Raw genomic sequence first — 7635 nt, forward strand, 5'->3', positions numbered from 1 at the left:
AGAGCGGAGAGAGAGAGAGAGAGAGAGAGAGAGAGGAGAGAGGAGAGAGAGAGAGAGAGAGAGAGAGAGAGAGAATGGCAAGAGGAGATTCTTCTCCAGAGCGTGTTCACATGCAGGGATTGCATAACTTCGCGCGGCTATCTCCGAACATCTCTGGATGGAGTGATCTTATAGTGGGTAGGTCCGCCCCACAGTCCGGCACGTTGAATAGGCTGGGATTGCCCCGACATGGGCCGAGCACACTGTGATGCAGAATAGATGAGTTCATCCTAGCTGCGATGGTAGTATGATGTATGGACACAGTGACTGACCATGCCCCCCCCCCCCTTCAGCGATGGTGGCGACCTTTTGATGAACATGTTGATGACGACAATGGTGCCTGATGGATCAGCTGATAATGAAGCTGAATTGTTGCCGTTTGGTCATGAAAATGAACCTTTTATAGTGGCCGAGAAGGGTCATGTGGGTGAGTATAGTGAATAGGCACTCGTCAGGTTATAGTGGTCCATTTGTTGATTGAATGGCTGACATGTTGGAAAAGGGCACGGAACGCTCGGATAGTTCGTTACAGGGAATTATTCACCAAGACTTTCCGAAGCAATCCTGAACATTTCTCATCAATGAAGTAAGAGACGAGTTTGGAACTCCAAACATCCGTCGAGTCTCATTGCGCCATGATATTACGATAGGTACTTGAAACGACAGGCCGCCACATCAGACAGCAAAAAAAGTTACGGCCTCTGCCCTCAATCTGACCTCGGGCAATAAATCACGGCATTTCCACGAGCCTATTTGGTCGCTGAACCGAGAAACGGACGATATCTAACGCAATCGACATCGCTGACTCGTGAACTTGATCGCAGTGTTCGCTGTTACACAGAAAGGTAAATTATTGTGTTCGAGAAAATGTGTCATGATGACGTATACCTAATTTGGTGACATTTCATCCTCGGTCATAGGTAATAAGGTATTGTAACGGCAGGGTGTCTGCTACGGTCATCGGACCTTAGGATAAGTGGTATTGCTCCTTGGCGCATCTATTTGTTGCCTTATTCGCTTAGTTAGATTTCATAAACGTTAAATTTGCGGTTGTGTGCTTATTCCTTGATTCAATTCGAATTTCGATACAACAATTGAGTGCAGGTAAGTATATGATTGTTTGTACAATATTTTTGTATCTGTTACGAGTAACTTAGTTACCTGTTACGAGTAACTATCACAGTAAAGCGTAAGTGGCCACATTTTGAACTTTGGTCAAATATCCCGCGTTTCCTACCATGCCTTCTGTTGCGGACCGGCCGGCCGGTCGCCGCCGTCGAGATCACTGAGGCGGTTACATATCACGGGTGGAGAATTAGGGGTTTTGGGGGTGCTCGAGCACCACCTGAAATTCAAAGGTTATCATGTAATAGTTCTCCAGGGGTTGCTTAAATTACGTCTGAGACACAAACTGCTTTGCTTAACCCTCGCCCGTATTGGTGTTTTTCCAGCCGCGAACGTATAAGGGGGGGGGGGGGTCCGTTGGACCCCCCCCTTGCCGTTTCGCCCCTGATCGAGCTAGAGCTTCGCGGAAAAAAACGAGCGTGTTGCCCGTGACGAGAGGAAGCCGTTGATACCTAATTTTAAGGTCCTAGGTCATTGGTTGACCTTGCAGGTCAGGTCAATGACCCAAAAGTCGGGAAAATCGGGACCTGTTAGAACGTCGTAAAGTGTGGCTGCTATGGGGTTTTTCGGGGCGCTGATCACGAATATCATGTTAGTTTTGATCACAGATGATGTCTTTATGCATTTAGTCCAGGTCGGGTCAGGTTAGGTCAGGTCAACCAGTAGGGGTCCTGCCGGGTATTCCTAGTAGTTGTCAACCGCCTCTGACAGCTTCGTAACATGTTACGAAGATACCAAAACTACTTCGTAAACGTTCATATGGTTGCTAAATTCGAATTCAGCTCCAAAAACTGGCCTAGAAACATGTAAAACTCGAAAAAGTGAACCGAGGTCACCAAAGGTCAATAACCTGACCTGACCTTCAGGTGACCTTGACACCCACCCTAATGCATGGGGGCAACATCAAATCACATGTTTCAACGCTTGAAACCACGAAAAGACTGCAAACGCGCGGCTAATGCGAGCCGACATATACGCCGAATCGCGATTCCGGCCAAACATGGTCTCGAAAAGTAGGTCACAGGTCAAAGGTCATTGGGGTCAGGGTCATGAAATTTTCAGGGTAGGTGTAAAATTGATTAACGCGAGGGTACTGAAAGTTTCGTCGCGATCGGCCGCTTTTTACGCGAGTTATTCGCGAAAAACCATGGGGGGGGTCCGTTCGACCCCCCCCCCCTATACGGGCAAGGGTTAAGTCACGAAAAGAGTGATGCTGTTGTGAAAACGTGCTTTTATGTGTTTTTACGCAAAAATTCGGCACTTTCATTCGCCAGGTGCTAAAAAGCATCCCCCGGGATTATGACAATTATCCGCCCCTGTTACCTATCGTGCTCGGAAGAGGAGTGGCCTCCACCTTCGGCCCGTCATCCACCTGGCCCTGCAGTCGAGGCGATGAATCGGGACTTGTAATTACTACAAACAGGATTCAAATGCAAGGCGAGAATCGCCCAAAAAGTGAGGAAAATTATTTAACTGCCTCTGAATCCAGCATTCTCTTTCACCAGATGACTGTAAAAGTTGAAAAAAAATAAACAAACCTTCTTTGCGCACAAAAAAACCTGAAATTTTACTTTAGCCAGCCTACGTAAGACATTAGTTTTACGTCCAACGTAGATCTCATTGTATAATGGGCTTAATAGTGCGAACGTGCCGTCTTGGTGCACAATACTGTACGAGCTCGGACTATAATCGTTTCCATGTCACCTTGTCAAGAGCAATATTCCGGGATTTCCAGGGCCACTGCTGTAGAAATGGGAAGGTCGCTTGCTGAACGTGACCTACCGAAACGGAAGCTAAGAGGGTAAAACAGCAATTGGCACACTTATGCATGGCGTTCATGATAAATGGGCAGCAGCCACATTTTGAGGGCGTCGAGACCATTATCATGCAGTTTGGCTAATGGCTATGGTAATTTGTTCCTTATGTGTGAAGCGTGCCCGTCTGACAAAAATGAAAAGTGTACCAAATGACTTGCTTAGGCTGCTAAGGGGCAAGTTAATTCGATCCTGGGCTAAACCGTTTCATTGGCAATACCGAATCAAGTTTCTCCGTTTCTAAAAATAGGAAAAAAGTTTTCGTCAGTATTCTTCTTTGATTGCTGTAGGCCCCATATCACCGACGACGTTCTAAAGATAAACTTCTTGGCATCATCTTCCTCCTATACTTAAATAAATTACACAGCTCACTGGAAAAGCCCTAACAGACTCTGAACTCACTGACTCGCAAGATGAGCTACCTGTCAGAGTCGTGTTTGGCCCTGCACGTTCGTTTGGCCTTCACCGATCGCACCGCCTCCCCCGTGACATCACGACGGAGGTAATTGACCAATTAGCCATTCTCCCCGCACGCCGCCCCCGGCTAGGTGCTGTCCGGTGTCCTCCTGCTGGCCATCGGCTACCGTCGTGCCGGCGGGTGTGCTAAATTGGCGACCGGTTATCCCAATTACCTGCAGCTCATTCGGGCCAGATTCTGCGACCGTCCGCGCTCGACTCGGAGGGTGCTTCTCCCAATTTCTAGTACCAATTAGTTCCAAATAATGTTGAACTCAATGGGCAGTGCCAATTGCAGTTTCAAATCAGTCCCAAATGATACCAAATGCATAGCCGCGCGTGTTAACATTTGGAACTATTTAGGCCGCATTTGGGACTCATTGGTACTCGATTGGGACTGCCGGCCAGCGGCGGATCCAGCGGGCGGCGGGGGAAGCTGATTGGTTGTCTTTGCCCCGTTTCGCCGGCCGGCCACAGGGTGCGCTAGCGTCGACTGCGGGCGGCGGCGGGCGGGCGGCCGGCGCTGAAAGAACGTATTAAAATGACAACATAAAAATGTTTTATCTTACATATCTCCCCTCACATTAGTCGCATAGATTTGTTCTTGGATTCAATCGAAGGCGCTTTCAACAAGCTATGTTGCTATGCCATGTTTATGCCAGGATATAGTCGTTCAATGAAGTTATTGGTGTTTGAAGCCGTTTATTTGTCCTATTATTTCGCATTTTGCTACGTTAATTGTTGCCTCCTCCTTATCAGCTCTATCTACCGAAACGCCATGTTGCTATGCATTTTTTATGCTAGGATATAATAATTTAATGAAGTTATTAGTGCTTGAAGCCGTTTGTTTATCATATTATTTCGCATTATGCTTCGTTAATTGCTGCCTTCTCTTTATTCCTGAGACTGGTATCATTGTGACCCTCGCACTTGATCCCCGGTATGATGGCGACCTCATGATGGCGAGGTCAGGAGTCCGAAATGACCTCACGTGACCCTCAGGAAAAATATGTCCATCATGAATCGTAAAAAAAATATGTGTAGGTTGCAATGCTAAGCTACTAGCCTCTGGCGACACGTAACACGTCAGTGCGCGTTTCAGTCGGGTGAATGGCGATGTACCGAAACATTACACTCGTTCTTGATTAAAAACACAGCCGCGTGAACACTCCTCCCTGATCAAGACACAGTCACGGTGGGGCGCTGGTTGATCCAGCGAAACAGTTCAGTCACAGCCCACGTTTAGAAGGGTACCTACGGGACGATCTATCCAAACATTACAGCCCACGCGCCACATGTGCGTCGCCACCACTACGGGCACTAGACACTAGTGTCCGTACAAGTTTTCGGACCTTTCAAAACTTGTACGCAATGTCCGTACATGTTTCGAAGACCGAAAATTGGCTTGTTGCATCATATTTGAGTGACATAAATGCCGCAAAAGTATTATCAGCATTGCTTTTATTATTTTTCTGTAAGTATTCAGGACATTTGTTTTGACAAGGAAAGGAAGCGGTCTTTATCACATTTTATTTTCGATGCATCAATGACTTGTTCTCTTTCAATTGTGTTGGTTAATTAGGAATTGATTTCAGATGATCTTTTGAAAGAATTCGCTTTTCCTCACACTACTGAGCAGTTGGCAGCGCAGGGGCCGCCCCTCAGCCCCGACTCTCTCCTTGTTGAGCATCAAAGGATACGGAAGGACAAAGTCAGCAGATTGAAACTGACTAGACCGGGTCGAACCGAACTGAACAGAGTGGGCGAGTCAGGTTAAGGCAGTTGATGGGGGAAATGTAATGTTGAAACATGGGCATTGGGCAGTGCCAAGGCAGGTGTAGAACAGGCAGGGTAGGGTTAAAGGTAGTGTGCCAGCTTTCTTGGACCGTATGGAGTTAATGGCCCAGATAAGGAGAACCGGATTTTTAGAACTTATCCATACCTTCAAAACTCATGGAAACGTCTTAAATTCTTCAAATTTTGAGTACCCCAGTGCGAAATTCGCCCCGACGGGTTGTCGGTCGTACCCCAACCACATTTCACACCACTATGAACAATAAATGCACACACTGAAATCGCTATTACCGATATGCTCATCCAATCAAGTTTCGATAAACCCGTTCATCATCATCTCCTGCGGTTTCGAACACGCCTGTTAGGTGGCTTCTGATGCTCGTCGAGGTCGGAATTTCCAAATACGCGTGGTGCGTCGGGCCGCGCGCTCTGACTTCGGCCAAGAAAAATGCGTCAGCTGATCATTGTCATTTCTGCCACTTGCGTGTGGTGAAATGGGGTCATAACTTATAAGACGGCTTTTTCATATCAATTATTTTACATAAAATCATATTTCAAACCATAAATAATGTTCGACAGCCAAATAAAAGAAACAATACAATACGGGCTTACAGTTTAAGGCTCGACATTGTGTTGTCTACGATTAGACAGCTGATAACTCATTCCCGTACGTCGTATGGTCGTAACACTATAATGACCTTTGCTTATTGTCACAAGTGCGCCGCATTCGCGATTGTTGCCCGACGCCTGTTTGCAGGTGAGCCCACTACAGTTGTTATACATATCTAAAAACCGATAAACTTTTAGGCGAAAAAGGCACTATTCCAGGCCCATTTTTGATTTTTTTTTGCGATATTAGGTAAAAACAGAAGCTTCTTATCCTAGGAAAAATAAAATGGGAAATCTTTCAAAGGTGGCACACTACCTTTAAAGGACAGGGATGTTAAGTTTTAAGACAGGCCGGGTCTGCTAGGGAGAAAGGAGGTTGAAGGGCGCATGCGGATGGTTTGCAAGACCTAAACCATGGACCGGTCATTCGCCAGGAAAAGAAGGGCGCCACATTTTAGGGCATTGACGAATGGGGAGGGACTACCTAGAGCAAGCTGGGACATCAGACAGAAAGGGCACTGAGCTGGGTTAGGCACGGGAATCGACCGGGCGCAGGGCAGGATAAAGAACAGGCACGGGAGGGTAGGGTAGCGGATATGCAGTGGATAGGGCATGGCCATATGCATGGCAGGAAGCCGACAGGACCAGGCACAGGCAAGGTAATCACAGGATAGAGCAGATGTAGGAATGTCATATACAGGGCACAGGAATGGCGATAGATATACAGTGCAGGATAGAGCACGCCATTTGCCAGACAACAGGACAGGGGACAGCTCGGGGCACAGAACAGACCACAGGAAGGGCACCTACACACAACACAGGGAGGTACAGAGCCCAGGTAGGTGGGGACTCAGTAACACAAGGGCCTGTGAGAAAGAGAACTGTTTCCCACAATATGACGCATGCAAAGAGATCCAATACCGCTCTAAGGTGGTCTCACAAACGACACATTCATGCTAGTCAGAAAAGTATCAATATTTGGAGAACACAAGTGATTCTTACCTACTTACTCAAGCGGACCCAAGCGACGTGGGCCGATACGAGGAAACGTCATACGGGGAAACCGTTAATCGATAGAATGAAGAAAAACTAAAAGTGCCATCGTTATTGGTAATGTTGTTCGTGATGTTGTTTATGATAACCACAAAGTTTAACTTTCGAGTTAGACTGTCAACTGACTGGACTCAGCGATCGCTGGCCCGACATTCTTCAAGGCATGTCCTGGAGCCCTCAGAGGTCGACGCAGGCTCTCAGAGGCTGGTGGGGCCCTCAAAGTTCTGCAAGGGACCTTTAGAGGCCGGACTGAGGCCCTCAGAGACAAATGCAAGGCTAGGCCCTAAGAAGCCAATGGGGCCCTTAGAGGCAGACTTGGGCCCTCGTGGGCTGGAATGGGGCATCCAAAACCGCATGAAAGTAAAGTCAGCTGCGTTGGACTCCTAGAGGCCGGCTTAAGAGCTCCAAAACTCGGCGTGGGCTTCTAAAGATCGGCTGGAGGCTCTCAGCTATCTGTGTAGGGGTCTTCTAAGGTTTATATAGGCCCGCCCCTCAGTAGCCGGGGAGGGCTCTCAGTGGCCAACAAAGACCGTCAGGAGCCAACGCTGAATGTAAGGGCCTAAAGTCAGTCAACAAACCAGTCATCGGGAAACATACTTTTTTGGACGGGTTTGTTATTCGAGGAGCGCTTGCAATTTGCATTTTGTATGCGATATGGGGATGATGGGGATGTACAGTTACATACACTATTATACCAGATATTCCAAATGGCCCACTGCGGCCGGAATCCGATCTAAAATACCAA

The sequence above is a fragment of the Amphibalanus amphitrite genome, unplaced genomic scaffold (genome assembly GCF_019059575.1).
Source record: "Amphibalanus amphitrite isolate SeventyFive unplaced genomic scaffold, NRLGWU_Aamphi_draft 000826F_arrow, whole genome shotgun sequence".
Classification (NCBI taxonomy): domain Eukaryota; kingdom Metazoa; phylum Arthropoda; class Thecostraca; order Balanomorpha; family Balanidae; genus Amphibalanus; species Amphibalanus amphitrite.